Here is an 18,258-nt window from a genome sequence, read left to right as displayed (position 1 = left end):
AATTGAGGAAAATAAAGGCTGAAGTTTTTTTTTACTATTTGGGGAGGTGAATAAGGAACCATAGAGTTCAGGAAAATCCATGCTAAGATCAAACCAGCCATTGCCTCATTTGAAAGGTGCTACTCACTTGAAGATTCTTGCGATAATGATCACACAAAAAAAGTGGAAATTGGTTGCTGGCCCACTCTATCTGCTCCATAAAAGATGCAGTAGAATTTCTAAACAAACAAGTTCAACAATATAGATATCCTGTGTGTGTTATAATAAGACTAACTTGGCTGCTGTGTTATAAACATCCTCCTCCAGGTTGGACACAGAAATATTTCAATCTTGGTCATAACTTCTACTAATTTCAAAGGTAAATCAACAAAGAAACCGGTATCTGCGTGCGAGCTTATAGATACAGCAGCTGCAAGCAATTGCATCAAAAATAGGAGCAACATTAAGATTCAATGGAGTCTGCAACTGCAACACATTGATTTGTTGTTGTGCCCAGTTTGCTAATTCACCCACTTCTACTTTTAATTTAATTCACTGGCATCACATGAAATGTAATAGCCCTTTGTTCTATGAAATGATTTATGTACTGGTGCTGTAATGTTCATCCGTGCCTTTTTCTTGTGTCATGACGTGGATGGGTTGTGCTGGTTTTTGTATGTTTCGATATGGTGTCAAATCCAAATAAAATTTACTTGTTTTCTTTAAAAAGCTTCCCATTGAATGTTTCCAGTGTATACGATCATATTAAAAGAGGTCAATCCCGTTCAGCACTTGTGAATGGAAGGTCAGATAGCACAGTCATATTTCAAACACGCTCAGCTCCTAGTCCAAAGAAAATGTGAAGGGGTGGAAACAAAAGACCATAGGCTTTTCTCAAAAGAACACATGCTTTACAAAAAATACAAAATTATCAATTCTTATCATTCCATGGTTGAAGTTTCTCAAGCAAAAAAGGACATTTTAATAACAATCTTTTCAACATATTTTTCTGCAGAATTTCATTAGCTCGTGTTGACAAAGAACAAATTACATTTCTCAATAAAGACAATTTAGACAATTTTAAATCATGTCTGTCAGTATTTTATTGAAGATATTTTCTTTTAAAATGAGGAGCTCTCTCGGCAAACCTGGAGTGTAAAGTGGATATTATGTCTAGCAATGAAAAAAGATCATTCAATCTGAAAATACAGCACGAGAAAATTAAAGGGCACAAAAGCTTTGGATTTTCTTTTGAAATAAGGGATTTTTCCATTACTAATTTGAGCTTGCATTGAAACACAGTCAAACCACTGCCAGCTATCAGCGAAAAATAAAATTGTTGAAAACTAAACTTCAGAAAAAGTGATCACACTATTTCCCCCCCTATTAGTTATTTTCACCAGATGCATATTAAAAATGGTGAACAATTTAAACAAGTCATTAAAAACTCTTACTACATACTTTTTAAAATTCATGCAATAGATTTTTAACCAAACCCAACTAATGTTAAAGGTTTTAGCTTCATGCCATTTAGGGAACAAGTCAAATTAATGTACAGGCCTTAGCTTTCCACTTTTCCAAAAGCCCAGACACATACAAATGTCCTTCAATTCTTCTTTCTTAGCTTTGTATATTTTGGGCTGTCAGAGCCCTACAGTGTATTTTCCTGTATTTATTTACAAACATCACCCTGCTTGAATCAGAGACATGTAACCCATTGGTATTGATGGAGCATTTAGTGTGTTATAGGTGTTGCAAATACACAAAAATCCATGCAAATTATAGGACTGTGGGCAATGGACAGTTCCAGGCATTACTTAATTGCTCCAGTTGTATTTGAATAAATACAACTGTGGTATCTGTGATCAGAACAACTTAATATTAATCTCCCTTCATATAAAAGCATTAAAAGATGAAGGAAAATTTGGACTCTTAAGAAATTACTAACGATAGCCATGAAAATACAGGGTGATAAAATGCATTTACAGAAGAATAAACTACAAGATTAATCTTACTGATTAGGTTTCATTTTGCAATATTATCTCCTCTTGTCCTCTCCTCTTATTGTTGGAGAGATACTGTAGCTTGAGGAAAAGTGCAGAAGAAAGCCACCAGAAGAGCCTGAAACAGTCAGAAAGAAACTATCCTTGAATCTGGAGGTTCTTGTACTTGCCATCATTGTTCAGACTCATTACCTTTCATAAAGCCATTTCAGATAGCCCAAAAGTTGAGACGTCAAGGCGGAGAAACTCCACCAAAACGTATAATCACCTACCTTTCTGAATGTGTGGAGGCGGTCTCTGAGCTGCATATTCCAACCCCTCTCTGGGAGGGATAGTCTCTGCAGTGCAGCCCTTTGCCGATCAATCAGAATGCAGTCATGCTAAACAGCAGTTTAGGGGTGGGCTGATAATGCCATCAGCCCATGACCCATGTCCTCACTCACATCTCTCCCTCCAAGTCAGGAGTAGCAAGGCAGGGGAAGCCATCAGGGGGCAGCTGGTGTGGGTTGGGACAGCCACACCGTGCCACTTCGGGGCCACTCTCTGTGGCTCAAAGCGTGGCAGAGCAATGGCCGTCTTCCCTATGTTCTGGGAACCATAGAGCAGTTTCAGCTGCCTGGGGGATTATGGGTAGGGAAGACAGCTATTGCTCTGCCACATATTTATGATGGGTGGCGCTGTGGCACCAGTCACCCCACCTCCGTCAGATCTGGAGGATGCTACGAGGCGCCTCTGGATATAAATGGTACGCTGGAGTAGCCTTTTAGGGCTGCTGTCTGAAAAGTAAGTTCCCATTCGCTCAGTGATGGTCTCAAGGCAGAGGCCTGACATGAAATGGCCTACGGTGAAAGCCCAGATGAAGCACACAAAAAAAAGTCATGTGGAATTGTCAGCAAAAGAAAAAAGGAGATTGTTCGCTTTAAATCAGAAAGTTTAATCTAAGAAGAGGGTTGATCACCAATGTGCATGGAGTTGCAAAAAGATAATTGGAGTCAGCAGAGAATGTTTTTCGATACGATGAATTATTTTGACCTGGAATACAGATTTAACAGTGATGGTGTAAAGCAGTTATTTCTCAACCTGTAGTCTATGATTCACTGGTAGTCCACAAATTTGTTCTAGATGGTCCACGCCAAAGCAGCAAAGACAAATGTTACAAGCAAAACAAAGCTGTAAATTTAACAGCAACAAAAAAAAAACAAGAAAATCTTCTCTGTGGGGGAAGAGGGTGACGGTCATTTCTTTGGAAAAGTGCAAGTTAACGAAATAATGAGAAACAGTATTGCTTCTGATGATGACCAAATATCCAGTCCATACATGATGAATGCACTCTGTGCTAGGCTATTGGAATAAATAAGAGAGGAGAGGCATCAGGAGTGGCAGGAAATTATATAGTGCAGCATGGCGTGGTGGCTTCTGGAACTGCACAGCACACGTGTTGGGATGGTCTGCATAATTTATTCACAATATCTGCTGCAATGTGGGCAGCATTAATAATCTCTTCAGACTATTCACTCAGTATTCGACCTCCTGTTGGCCAGTTACAGATCTTCAAATGCAAAGTCAAACCCTAAACCAATAATAGCCAAACCAAGCCTAAAGACCACAGAATGCTACAGCACAGAAAAACAGGCCATTTGCCGCTCTTCTAGTCTGTGCCTACCATCATTTCGCTAGTCCCACTGACCTGCTTCCATTCCATAACCCTCCAGATGTCTACCATAAGACATTTAATTTTTTGACATCTCACCCCAATTATTCTAACCATTGTGAATATAAGGGTCTCAAATGTACACAAGCTAAATTTTAGGGATATTTGCAGAATAGAAGCATGAAGGCCATTACTATTGGACTAAACTGACCCATCACAAATTGAATTATACCTGATTTGGAACCCCAACAAGGGAGAGGTGTTGCACTTTTGTATGTTAAACTAGGTCAGGACTTGTACAGTGATTGGCAGGGGCCTGGACAGAGTTGTAGAACAGAGAGATTTAGGGATACAGGTACATAATTGCATAAAAGAGGCAACAGAGATAGATAGGGGGTGAAGGTGCCTTCATCAATCAGGGCATTGACTACAGGAGCAGCAACATGTTGCCACTGTATGTCAGTGAGACCACCCTTTGGAGTATTGAGTGCAATTTTGGACACTAAGTAATGGAAAGGGCATCATTAAGATGGAAAGGGGCAGAAAAGAGTCATAAGAATGTTACCAAGACAAGCAGGTGTGAATTATAAAGAGAGGATGGAAGGCTGGTATTTATAGCCCTGCAGCCAAGGTGGCTGAGGGAGACCTCAAAGATTTTAAAACCATGAGGCGCATTGATAAGGAAAATTATCATCATGTTTTTCCAAAGGTAGGTGAACCAAAAACTAAGGGGAAAGATTTAGCAGGGACGTGAGAGGCATCTTTTTCACATGGAGGAACTGGCAGAGTTGGTATAATTGTAATATACAAAAGGCACCTGGACAGGTGTATGGATAAGAAAGGGTTATATGGGCCAAACACAGGCTAAATGGGATGAGCTTGAGTAGACAACCTGATCAGTATGGATTAGTTGGCCCAATGGGCCTATTTCTGTGCTGTATGACTTTAGTACTATTTTCTAGGATAAAGCATCCCAGTTGTCAAGATAGGTCAAAAGAATTGTTAATCAACATTTGAGGAGCATAGTTATTAAACCATTTAGATAGGCCTAGAAGAAATTTGGGCGGGAGAGTGAGAGAGTGTGTATTATCATGCACAATGTCACAATTGTGTGGGACAAGCTGAACTAACTAGGAAAAGAGAACCACCTTGGAAACCAAGTTGCATGATGCATTGCAGCCATTCTACACTATTTACAGATACTCTTTACGATGTGCAAGTTTCTGTAAAATATGGTCTAGAGATGAAGGGGAAACCAGTAAAATGAAACTGTTTAATCTACAAAGTTAAGCAGCGTTTTCCCCCAATGCTGATGAACCAGTTGTTCATTTAAGGTTTTCAATTTGAGCATTTTTTTCTGCCAGTTTTTAAAGAAATTGTTCAAACCAAGCTGATGTACAAATTATAGGACACCAGAAGAGGTCCAACTGCATGAGGTCAGGCCACCCTATTAACGCACTTCTCATCAGATTTGAAGTAGCAGCCTCCTGCGTAGCAACATGACACTTAAATTTCTCAAAAGCCGCCAGCACTATGACTGCTTAACAAAATTGCCAATTAGGGCTGAGTTATGAGAAATCAGTTGAAAGTAATTTATGCTTTTTGGAAGCTAGGATTATGGTCTGGTTTAATTCAGAATTCTTGTGTAATTAATCCGCAAAGAGTCTACTTATGGAGTCAATAAACAAACTGTTGAAGGAACTGAGGAGGTCAGGCAGCATCTATGGAGGCAAGTCGACATTTCAAGATGAATAAAGGAGAGGGAAACAAGTATTAAAAAGGGGGCAGGTCTGTGGGGGATAAGTGATCTGATGAGGGGTGAAGTGGCGAGCAGGATTGGTGGATATGCTCCACCAAGCATATGTTATATAAACCAAGGAGCTGAGTGTAGACTTTAGGAAGGGAAAACTAGAGGTTTATGATCCAGTCATTATTGTGGGAATCAGAAATGGAGGTGGTGGGCAAATTTAAATTCTTTTGAATTACCATCTTGGAAGACCTTTCCTGGACCCAACACACTAATGCCTTTGTGAAGTATCAGCACCATTTTTTCCTCTGAATTTTACTGAGGTTCAATATGACATCAAAAACCTTGGCAAACTTCTACAAATATGTAGTGGAAAATGTGCTGACCGGCTGCATCGAAGCCTGGTATGAGGGGCACCAACAACTCTGACCTGAAGGGCCTTCAAAAGGTAGTGAACACAGCCCAATACATCAGGCGAAATTCTCCCTACTATCCAGAAAATGTACATGGGAACATTGTCTTTGGAGAGAAGCAGCAATCATCACAGATCTACACCACTCTCAGTTTTCACTGCTGCCATTAGAAAAGAGATGTAGGTGCCACAAAACTCAGGAACATTTACTAACCCTCCACCATCAGGCTCCTAAACAACAAAATCAGAGACTCATTTAAGGACTCACTTTTACTTTGCACAATTATTTATTACTGAATATATTTTTTTTTGTTTTGCACACTTTGTTTACATTCTTTCTTTTGTATTCTTTTCTTGTGTACCAGTTTTTTGCATTACCAATAAGTAGACATTCTGCCTGACTCACAGGAATAGAAACTCAGGGTTGTGTGTGATGCCCACAACACCCATGTATATCAATATGTTCTCTTAGGGTAGAGACTGCATTTGATTCCACCTCCAATTCCAGTTATCAAACACTTAAAGAGAAAAACTTTTGTCAAATTTCCTTAAAACTCTTTCATCTTTCTTCAATCTTCGCCCTCTTATTTTGGATATGACCATTGTAGGGAGATTTTGACTATTATCTTATTTATGCCTCTCAAGATTTTATGCACCTTTTTCAAGTCACCCCTCAGCCTCCTATACTCCAGGGAAAACAAGCCAAGCCAGTCTAATCACTTCCCATTACTAAAGTCCCCCCAATCCAGGTAAGATCCTGGCAAAATCCTTTGCATCTTTTTCAGTGCAGCATCCTTTCTAAAGTGGAGTGACCAGAACTGCAAACACTGCATGTCGTATTTTGTCAAGTCTAATCTTTTATATTCTACACTCTGATGCAAGAAGTCAAGCATGTCAAATGTCTTCTTCACCAGCCAATCTTTCTGTTTTGTCACTTTCAGGAAATTATGGCCATCTTCTCCATATGCTCTCAGCTCAAAACCACTGACCATCCCTTTACCTCCAGATACTCTTTGATTTGTGGAGTTCCTCCTCAAGTCTTGTTGCACCAGATTCCATCACATGCAGTCTCTTGTGTCACCTCTGGCTTATCATTTTTTGGGTCCTCAAAGTGATCAGCTCAAAGCTTCTTTTACTCAAAATAGCAAAAAGTCTCAATTTTCATAATATAAAAAAACCCCAACACCAGATGCAAATAGTGGTCTTTAACTCTCTAGCTTTACAAATGAATGATTGTGTTGTTTTTGATTTGCATCATGCACTGTTCATTGCCAGAAAAAGATTTGCCATATAGGAGTGGGTGCATACCTTCCAACTTGTGCTCAGTTTATTCTATTAAAATATCTATCCTATTTAACATGTGCAAATCAGAATGAGAATGAATGATCCCTCAAAATGGCTCATAGAACTGCAATAAATAGCCACTTAGTGCTAGATTTGTAATTGACAGAGTTTGGAGATTTCATGAGTCATGCAGAAGCCATTTTAATGCAAGACTAATTATAGAGGCAGTAAACACAAACAAACCGATTAGAAAAAGGTGCTGTAGTTCATCTGTAAACACCAACTGAGAAATTACTTCACTCACAGGATTTAATAAACCTTAATGGCTTATGAACTTCACTATCCATGCATATGTTTCATTTTATATCTCCTTTAATAAGCTTTATGTACAATTTAATGTTAGGTGAATTTATAAAATGGATTCTATTAGGAATCCGGGATACAAATTCTGAATCTCACAAGCTGATATACCCAAAGAGAGCAAGTAGATCTATTTCAATCACATTTCAACATATAAATATTCTAGCACATGATGTTTTAAAACATTGCAAAATGCACATAAATCCATAAAATTAGCCACAGGATCTTGGATTCTATATGTGCCAGTTATGTACTTTATAATCCAGAAAACATAATTTGGACTGAACAATACAATTTCCGTGATTTCACATCTTGCACGGTGCGACAATAGATTTTTATATATTTAACAATTTATTGTTTTCATGACTTGCAGGAATTTTTTTGGATGTGACTTCACTACTATGGAGTTCTCATCTCAGCAATGAAAATGCAAATGCTAATTTCTATATTATCAGGATGAACAATCTTCACAGTTGAGAAGCAATGTGCAATAAAAACAAAAGACTACTAAAATATATTCTCATCAAGTCTTAAAATTACTCCATGCCAAACTAGTATGATGATGATGGCGGCAGAGAAATTCTAATGTACGCAAATGAATCTGCTCCACAGGCACGACAGTGGCTCTGCAATTTTGGTTTTGGTTTCCCTGTCAAAGATCGGTGTTCAAAAAGGTGTCACCCAAGAAATAAAACAAAGGCAGGGTTTAAAAAAAATGATAGCAAATAGGTTAGCAGTCCGGTTAAGACTTTATTTCCTGGAGCATAGAAGAATAAGGGGTTGGGGGTGGGGGGAGCAGGGTGGAATTTGATAGAGGTATACAAAATTATGATAGTTATAGAATGAGTAAATGCAAGCAGGCTTTTTCCTCCAAGGTTGGGCGAGATTAAAAAGCTAGAGGAAATGGGTTAAAGGGAACACAAGGGGGTACTTGTTCATGCACAGAGTGGTAGGTGTATGGAGCGACCTGTCGACTGAATTGAATTTAGGCTCAATTTAGACATGAAAGAAAAAATTGGAAAGATGCATGGATGGGAGAGGTATGGAGGGCTCGGGTCTGAGAGAAGCTCAGTGGGATTCGGCAGAATAATAGTTCAGCACAGACCTAAAAGGGCCGAAGGGCCTATACTGTTCTATGGAAGAGTAAACTACTTTTGCATGACCTGAGTGAGGGAGAAAATAAATAGTCAGTCAGCTGCACTTAGAACAACTCTCTCTCTGGGATAATTTATTCAACTTATTTGATAGTTTTCTGGGTGCGACAAAGGGCCCATTCCTCTGCACTGTAGTATTTGCACATGTTCCTCCCAACAATTCTCCAAATGAAATAGTGCACAGGGAATGACAAACAACATCACATTGGGACACAAGGAATTTCCTAATCAATGAATGATCCCATTAAAGAGCAGCCATGAGCACATTCAACAGGTCAGATAGCGTACTCTTGTATGTTCTTACTTTCATTGGATGGGACATAGCAGAGCAGACTTAAGGTGCCATGAAGAAGGACTTGGAAGTGCTTGTGCATAAACTACAAAATTTGGTTTGCAGGTGCAGCAGGCTATGAAGAAGGCAAATGGAATGTTGGCCTTCATTGCAAGAGGGATTGAATTTAGGAGCAGGTAAATTATACAGCAACTTTACAAGGTACTGGTGAGGCCGCATCTGGAGTACTGCATGCAGTCTGGTCTCCTTACTTGAGGAAGGATGCACTAGCTTTGGAGGTGACCTAGAGAAAGTAGACCAGATTGAATCCCGAGATAGAGGGGCTAGCCTATGGGGAGAGAATGAATCATCAGGGGTTATACTCGTTTGAATTTAGAAGAATGAGAGGAGATCTTAGAGAAACATAAAATTATGAAAGGCATAGATAAGATAGAGGTAGGTAGGTTGTTCCCATTGGTGGGAGAGACTAGAACTAGGGGACAGAGCCTCAAGATTCAGGATAGTAGGTTAAGAATGGCAATGAGGAGGAACTGCTGTTCTCAGAGGGTGGTGAATCTATGGAATTTGCTGCCCATTGAAGCAATGAAGCAGTGAATAAATTTAAGACAAAGCTGGATAGATTTTTTTTTACAAGGGAGGGGAATAAGGGACATGGGGAAAAGGCAGATAAGTGAAGATAAACCTTTCAGCAGATCTGAACAGACTTGATGGGCCAGATGGCCTAATCTTGCTTCTATTTCTTATGTAAACCTCTTAGATTGGTGATACTGGTAGAATAAGAGAAAGGTCAAATATGGCAAGGAAGAGAAAGGGATAGGCTCTCTAATAAGGAGTTTACAATACAAACACTTGCTCTCTAAGCAACTCTTATGAGTACTGGCCAAGTAAACTTTAGGTCACACTAGAGATAACTAATTGCTGAGGCATATGGTAAGAGCTGTATTCACCACACAATTCAGATGTCCAGTGACAGATTAAAGCAACAGCCTTAAGCCAAATGGTGTTCAGGCCCAGGAGGAATGGGCCTCCATTTGGTGCCTGAAAATGGAAAATTCAAGCCCAATCTTCACAATTACTTTTGCTCAATGTGGTAAAACCAAGAAAAAATGTTTTCTTTAATAAGCTGAAACATTGTAAAATTATTCACCCATTCCACTCCTCGTGCCTTTATAAACATCCCAGGGTGATAGGAGGGGGGGAAAGTCCACGTTTCTACCTTCTCTAGTAGGCCATCAAAAGCGCTCTTGGAGATGGAAGAAGCATGGAAAATGGGCTGGCATCAGGGTTCGACAAAGAGTTAACCGCCTCAGACCTGCGCTCCTGATGATCTTAATCTCAAATGTAAGATCACTGAATAAAATGGATTACCCGAGGTTGCACCTAAAGCAGAGAGAACTGCAGGGCAGCTGTGCTCTGGTGATTACAGAAATGTGGTTCCAGGACACCATTCCCCAACTCAGTGATCCAATTGGATGACCTTATCTTATTCAGGGCAGATAGAAACACTTCCACCTATGGCAAGACTTAAGGAGGGGGACTCAGCAGACATAGAATACCTCCTGGTGAAATGCAGACCCTTCTACCTGCCCAGGGAATTTTCAGCTACGCTGATTACTGCAATCTACATTCTGCCTTTGGCTAATGAGGGTGAAGTCATAAAGGAGCATTACGGTGCTATCTGCGAAGCCTAGACTTCCAGTGCCATGATTGTTGCCGGCAATTTCTTTTACACCACAGTTTCATCAGCATGTGAACTTCACCAGAGGAGGGAACATCCTGAATCAGGTGTACACCAACACCCCGGTGCATACAAGGTTGCAGCTCGCCTCCAAACTCGATTACTTAGATCACATATCTGTCCGGCAAACCCCAGCATGTCGACTGCTTGCAAAGCAAACTAGGTTAGTTTGCAGAGAGGTCAGGATGTGACCAGTGGAGCCCACAGCAGCACAGCAAGTTTGCTTTGAGACCACAGACCAGAGCAGTTTCAGGGAGGCAGCCACCTACAACAGTCATGTAAACAGAGTACACAAGCTCAGCAACTGGCTACATCATCAAGTGCATTGAGGATACCTTCAGAACAAGGTGTAGGATGGCACCAAGATCAGCCAGGGCTGAACTCTCCTGTGCAATCCGGAAGGCAAAGAAGGGGTACCCACAGAAGATCCACAGACAGCTATGTGACACAAGGTGCACCCCTCTCTGTAACTGGATCCTGAATTTGGTAATGGAAAGACCAGTCTATCCAGGTTAGTAGCAGAATATCGAACACAGACACATTGAGCACTGGCGCTCTGCACGACTCGTACTAAGCCCGGTTCTGTCCATGCTACTGACTCACAACTGCATCGCCAGATCCAGCTCCAACCGTGTCATCAAGTTTGCAAATGACACAACAATAGGTGGCCTCATCAGCAACAACGATGAGTCACATTACAGAGAAGAGATGGAATATTTTGTGAAATGGTGCAAGAGTAACAACCAGTGTCTCAACATGGACAAGACGAAGGACATGATTGTGGACTTAAGGAGGATCAGGAACAACCACCCTCCACTACACATGAACAACTCTGAAGTAGAGAGTGGAGAGCACCAAGATCCTTGGGAGTTCAATTAACTAGTGACCTATTGTGGATTCTCAACATCTCTTCACTTGTCAGGAAGGTGCAACTACACTTCCTGAGAAGACTAAAGTGGGCAAGGCTACTGGCCACCATTATGTAAACCTTCTGTAGGAGCTCTATCGAGGGTGTCCTATCCAGCTGCATTAGTGTGGGATGGTTGTTGCAGAGAAATGGATTGGAGGTCAATCCACAAGACTACAAAAGTGGCAGAGAGGATCATTGCAGTCTCCCTCCCCCATTGTCATGATCTCTCAGGATCATTCTCCAAAAAGAGCAGACAAAATCATGGAGGACTCCTTCCACCCTGCACAAAGAATATTTCAGTTTCTCCCAACAGGGAAGTGATACTGGAGAATCAGAGCCAGCCAGCTCCACCAGACTGAGGAACAGCTTCTTCCCACAGACAGTTAGAATGCTGAACAACCAAAGGAACTAACCATCTGAGACCCTCATTTTCACACAACAATATCTATTTATTTATTTATTTATTGTTATGGATAAAATACTTGTCCTGCATTATCTGGTTGTAGGTCTTGTGTTTTGCTCTGAGGACCAGAGAATGGTGTTTCTTGGGTTGTACTTGTCAACTCAAGTTTATTGTCATCTGATTCTACATGTGGAGTGATCAATTTCCATAAAATCTTGGGAACCATTTGATAAACTCTTGTGCATTTTCCAAGCTCACCACAAGACAGCTACAATTTTGCACCATTTCAAAGCAACTTGAAGGACTGGACCTTGGACCTCAATGTTCACACATCAGCAGAATTTTTTTTTTTAAAAAAACACCGATCTTTCTCCCAATTTAGAGAAATGCACCATTTTTAAATACTCTTCAATCAATAAAATTGCAAGTTTTTGTTTTGTGTATCCAGAAAGCAAGGCAACTTAGTTCACACAAATAATTAATGGCATTATCATTACTATAAACATGGCAGGAGGAATTTCCACCCTCTCTCCCTCACCACCCCCACTTAAATATTGATATTAATAAAAACTTTGTATTCTAATGATTTGATCTCTGTTGGTCAAGGTAGCTCTGCTCACTAATTCATGGGCAAGAGTTCACTCAGCAGGTGGCAGTCAAAAAACTTGGCCACATTCACAGTGCTAAGAGAGTCTGCCAGTTGTATATTTTTAGCTTTTGGTGCCAGCTCCAATACTGGAGCATTATTTGTTTTTGAGATTTGGATAAACAAAGCTTTATGAAAAAATTCTACAGAAATAATACGGTTCAACTAGATTTTGGTTGTCATTTTGTTCCTATTCAACCAAAGAGAACACTGGACCATTGATATAAAAAAGTTGCAGCTATATTTAATGAAAGTACAGTGTGCAAAATTAATCTAATAGGCACCATTAATATTTAAATGCAAGCAAAATGTTTGGTCAAACTAAAGAGTTACGATCGGAAAGTAAAATTACTCTTAATCACTTGCCCTATTAGATCCCAGTTAAAACTGCAAAAACTAATTAAAACACTTGAACAAGAGATAAATCCAAAAAATTATCTAGCATTATGAAACCATTCAAAAACATTTGTATATATTCTAAATTGCACCTTTAGCAAACAGGGTTAGTAAGTCTGCACGTGGACAAAAGCAGTCTACATCAAATTTCTAGCTTGCAAAGGACATAAAATTTAACCCAGTCCACAAGGTCAAAATTGCAAAAGTTTCAATGAAGGAGAACTAACCAGGAAGAAAGCTTGCAGAGGCTGCGGGAGGGCAGGAGGCGAATCAATGGACACTCAGTTAAGATTTTGAGAGAGCAATGTGGAGAAAATTGCGGGGGGGGGGGGGGGGGGGGGGGGAGAATAAATTTGTTCACACTAGGCACCTTTTTAGACTGCAAGTACCTGAGTGCAACAGTTCTGATGGTTGGACATGCAATAGAGTGGATGACCATCAACAAATTTTTCCTGGTAGGATTTACACTGCAGGCTTCCTCCCAAAAGTTGTAGGGGTCCTGCAGGATAAATCGTGGTGCAGCAATTGACTCAAAATTCCTGCACCTTCCTTTTTAGATTACTCACGTAGTGGCAAAATTCCTTGATTGTGCCATTACATGCCTGCAGTCTAAAAACCATAAATGCCTCTTTTGCTTCTTTCTCATTGGCGACTCTGTTTGCTTTACGGCAGACAAAACTTGAAGTATATCATGTATATTAGTTTTTCAAAATATGCAAATTAAGTGACAATAAAAAGAACCATGAACTTTGCAATAGAAGCATAATTATTTTCACAAAAATATCTTCGTGCACATAATTGTACGTGACATAAATTACCTGCATCAATTTAATGCCAATAAAGTAGTTGACATTGCATTCAGACAAAAAGAGCCTATTTTTTTGAAGAAAAATGCTCAATACAACATGCATCAACAGTGACCCCTTATGGATGACTGTAATGCTATCAATGAACACACTTCAGTTGCAGTTTTGAAATCGAAACTCATCCAAGAGCATCATAGATCAATAAAACCTATGATTTTTCCCATCAAATTTGATTGACCTTCCTGCTACAAAAATTTTCTGCTGATAAGATTCCAATTATTTGTTAATGTTTTACAGAAAGCAAACCATTATGAAAACATCACTTATTATTAAAAGTATGTTCATGATGTATTAGATGTAAAAGTAGGTAGGCGAGTAAACAGGTTTGCAGATGACACCAAGATTAGTGGAATTGCAGACAGTGTAAAAGGCTATTAAAGGATAAAAGATAATCAGTTACAGACATTGTGGTGTTGTGCTTTGGGAGGTCAAATGTAAGGGGATCGAGAGCATTGATGTGCAGAAGGATTTGGTCTATAGCTCATTGAAAGTGGCTATGAAAGTAGATAGGGTGGTAAAGAAGGAATATGGCAGGCTTGCCTTCATTGGAAATGGTATTGAGTACAAAACTAAGGAAGTCTTGTAGCAGCTATACGAAACTTTGGCCAGGCCAGCCTTGAAACACTGTGCACATTTCTGGTCACCCTATTTATTGAGAGGATATTGAAGGCATTGGAAAGGGTATGAAGAGGTTTACTCTAGTCTGGAGGGCAAGAGTCATTGAGAGGTGGACAACCTTGATTAATTACTCTGGAGGCAGAGGGGAGACTTTTTTTTTCTTTTTTCTTTTAGAGAGATGGAGAATTTTTTAATTAAGCGAAATTGTATCCAAATGATTCACAGAACGATCCAACCTCTGCCACTCGAGGGTCTGTCGCAGAGGGGAGACTTGATAGAAACTTATAAAATAATGAGAGGCTTTGATTGGGAAAAAGGGAATCTTTTCCCTCTGGGTAAAAACATCACACACCAGAGGACAAGTTTCAGGCGAAGTGGAGGAATCTACAGGGAGATGAGTGAGGCAATTTTTAAAAAGTGGTGGGTATCTGAAACAGGGCACCAGGAGCAATGGTGGAAGCAGATTTCAGATTTATTGTCAGAGTACATACATGACATCACATGCAACCCAGAGATTCTTTTTTTCTGGCAGGCCAGGCTGAATTACCACTTATAGGTAGTGCAACAATATTGCAATGCAGTCATGCATACAAGTGAGTGTGCAATACAGAGAGGAGAAAACAAACAACAGAGTACAAAAGTAAGAGTCCTTAAATGAATCCCTGATTGAATTTGTTGTTGAGGTCAGATGGTGGAGGGGTAGCAACTATTCCTGAACCTAGTGGTGGGAGTCTTGTGGTACCTATACCTGTGCTGATGGTCACAGTAAGAACAGAGTGTGTGATGGGTGGTGTGGATCTCCGACCGCAGCATACCCGTAGATATTCTCTGTGGTGAGAAGGGGCTGCTTGTGATGTCCTGGGCTGTGTCCACTACCTTTTCCAGGCTTTTACACTCAAGGATACTAGTGTGATGCAGCTGGTCAGCACACATTCCACCACACATCTGTAAAGATTTGCCAGGGTGTCTTCACGACAGCATTGTGTTGATTCCAGGAAAGATCCTCAGAGATAATGACTCCCAAGTACATAAATTTCCTCACGCTCTCCACCTCAGATTCCCCCAATGATCAACAGACTGTACACATCTGGTTTCCCCTTCCTGAAGTCACAATCAGCTCCTTAGTTTGGTGACATTGAGTGCAAGGTTATTGGTGGTGTACCATTTAGCCAAGTTTTCAATCTCCCTCCTGTATGTGAACTCAATCGCCTCTTTTTATACAACCCACTACCGTGGTATCATCAGCGAATTTGTGGATGATGTTGTCACACTGAGCCACACAATTGTAGGTGTAAAGCGAGTAGAGCAGGGGGGCTAAGTACGCTCCAATACTGATGGAGATACAAGAGTCGCATTTAAGAAGCATCGAGAGTGACACATGAAAAAGTGGACAAAAGAATACATCAGATGCAACCAGAATTTTAGCTTGATATGGACATCATGTTTGGCACAAACGCTTGGGCTGAAGGGCCTAAACCTGTGCTGCACCATTCTAACCCATTTTGCTGCTGTTAACCAAACTTCAACTGCTCCCTTTTGTTCAGTAAGTTCTTTGCCCAGAATGTTGCTCAGAATGGTATAATGGGTTAATCAATGACAGCTATGACTAGCAGATCTTCTGAACCAGTTGAAATGATAGATTGAGAAACAAGCAGTAAAAGGAAAATAAACTATAAATTAGACCAAAGGGATTAAAGGAGAAAAAAGTAATACCACTATTTAAGAAAAACTTCCAAGCTTTCACAACCAGCCTGTGAAAATGAAATCCCACACATAACATTAATTAGCACTCTCAGAAAAATCAATTCAAAGTAGTTAACTAATATCATATTATACAAAGGAAAGAATGCCTGATATTACAAGGATTAACATTTAACAGAAAGGTCAGTTTTTATCTACCCGACAGTAATTCACAACATTTAAATGGTGAAGCAGACAAAATGTCAGAGACACAAAGCTGACAGGAAATGGTGCAACTCGCACAACATTTGGATCCTTGGCTTTCAAATCCCTATTTGCTCCTTCCGCAAACAATATCATTCACCTCACTGCTTTTACATTAAAAAAAACTTACTGTTCCCAATTAAAAAGGCACCTTTTCATAAATGCAGTAAATCTGGATAAATGTGTTTGTGTGTTCACAATGAACGTGGAAGAGATTGTAGCATTAAAAAATATAATTGTATCATACCATGATCTTAGGTTATCACAATTGAACTAGTTAAACAAATAGGCAATCGAAAGTAGCAGCATTGAGAGCAGGATATTCACACATCTATTCTAAGTCCCATTACAAAGCTAGAAAGCATGGGTAGCTAGATTTAAAACAATCTTAAGGATTTTGGCATTTATCTGCATTATTAGTTGCCAGTGGTCTGGGTAGCTAGCACAAGTGAAGGGACAAGTGCTCACCATAGAATCTGAAGCAAGTGGTCTTCAAAAATCTCTGAAGGCACCATTTGAGCTGACTTGCACTCTAGTGCCATCTATGGGAGAATCCCTCACACAATGTGGCTATAAACATGCACTTTTATGATGAATAACAGAACAAGAAATAAAGTAAATATGACAGCAATCTTTTTATATGCATTATAAAAGAAGAAGAGAAATACGAGGATACGCATGGGTAAGTTGAAACTATCCTGTCCCACCAAGAGAATGAGGTTTCATATGCCAAACTGCTTAATGACCAGCTCGGCATTCAACACGATCATACAACAAGGTTGGTGGATAAACCATCCTTGCTTTGACTCAACACCTCCCTCTTCAACTGCATTCTGGACTTCTTGACCGAAAGACAAGTCAGTCTAGGTCAGTAGCAAAATCTCGTCTCATCACACTGAGTAGTGGGACACCTCGAGGTGATGTGCTCAGCTCGCTATTGACTCACAACAGCACTGCCAGATTTAGTTCAAACAGAATCAAGTATCTAGGTGCTTACAGGCAGGAGATTGGGTGGCTTGTAAAATGGTGCAAGAACAACAACAACCAGAATCTCAACAAGTCAAAGAAGAGGATTGTGGATGTCAGGAGGATGACCGTTGACCACTCTCCAATGAACAATGGTTCCGTCATGGAAAGAGTGGAGAACACAAAGTTCCTTGGTGTGCATATCAGGGATGACCTATTCTAAACTCACAACACCTCATTATCAGGAAGGCACAGCAGTGTCTACACTTCCCAAGGAGGTTGAGGAGGGAAAGGCTCCAGCCCCATCTTGACAACCTTTTGCAGGAGCATAATTGAGAATGCCTTATCTGGCTGTAAGATAGCGGCGCTGCCAGAAATGCTGTAGCGGCAGCTCTGCCGCTGGTGCGGAGCAGCGGGAGAGTGAGGAAGCAGAGATGCAGCACCCAGTCGACTGCCATCGGCTCTGCACGGGCTTTGATCACCCAATTGTTGGAGCCGATGGTGGTTTTATTTGAAATTCCGCGACATCAGATCTGCACCCAAGATGGTGCCGCCTATTAATTGGCAGCAGCCTCAAGGGGCTGGAGACTCTGGAGAAGGGGAGGACTGGAGCAGGGCACCAGAGGATGGGAAGATCAACCCCCACCCCCCCATCTTCTGAGGTGTAGCGGAGGAGACAACCTATAAGGCGGTGACCATGGCAGTGGACCAGTGAAGGGGATCTGTGACTGAGGGACCAGTGCATGCGGCTGGCTGCTGGCGACTGTTAGGTAAAAACATCATGAGCTGGGAATGTAGAGGGAGTCTCCCAGTGCTGGGCCGTAACAAGATGCAGTTGTGACCTTGTACTCTCAAGATAAGAGTGGGGATGACAAATTGATGTGCAGGA

The 18,258-nt window shown here is 40.6% G+C and overlaps 1 protein-coding gene and 1 long non-coding RNA gene across 3 annotated transcripts in view; both read right to left on the bottom strand.

Moving 5' to 3' along the window:
* The window catches only part of rsu1 (Ras suppressor protein 1), a 188,704-nt gene that overhangs the window by 126,902 nt on the left and 43,544 nt on the right, over positions 1 to 18,258 (bottom strand). The gene's annotated exons all lie outside the window — the stretch shown is intronic.
* LOC138751674 (uncharacterized) lies at positions 1,074 to 11,217 on the bottom strand. The gene is made up of 3 exons (XR_011350116.1): positions 10,956 to 11,217; positions 1,995 to 2,100; positions 1,074 to 1,127 (listed from the first exon to the last, which is right to left on the bottom strand). It is a non-coding gene; the product is annotated as an uncharacterized lncRNA (long non-coding RNA).

This window comes from Narcine bancroftii, chromosome 1, assembly GCF_036971445.1.
Source record: "Narcine bancroftii isolate sNarBan1 chromosome 1, sNarBan1.hap1, whole genome shotgun sequence".
NCBI classification, from domain to species: domain Eukaryota; kingdom Metazoa; phylum Chordata; class Chondrichthyes; order Torpediniformes; family Narcinidae; genus Narcine; species Narcine bancroftii.
Note: the sequence above shows the minus strand (reverse complement) of the source record. Positions and strands in the feature narration are given on the sequence as shown.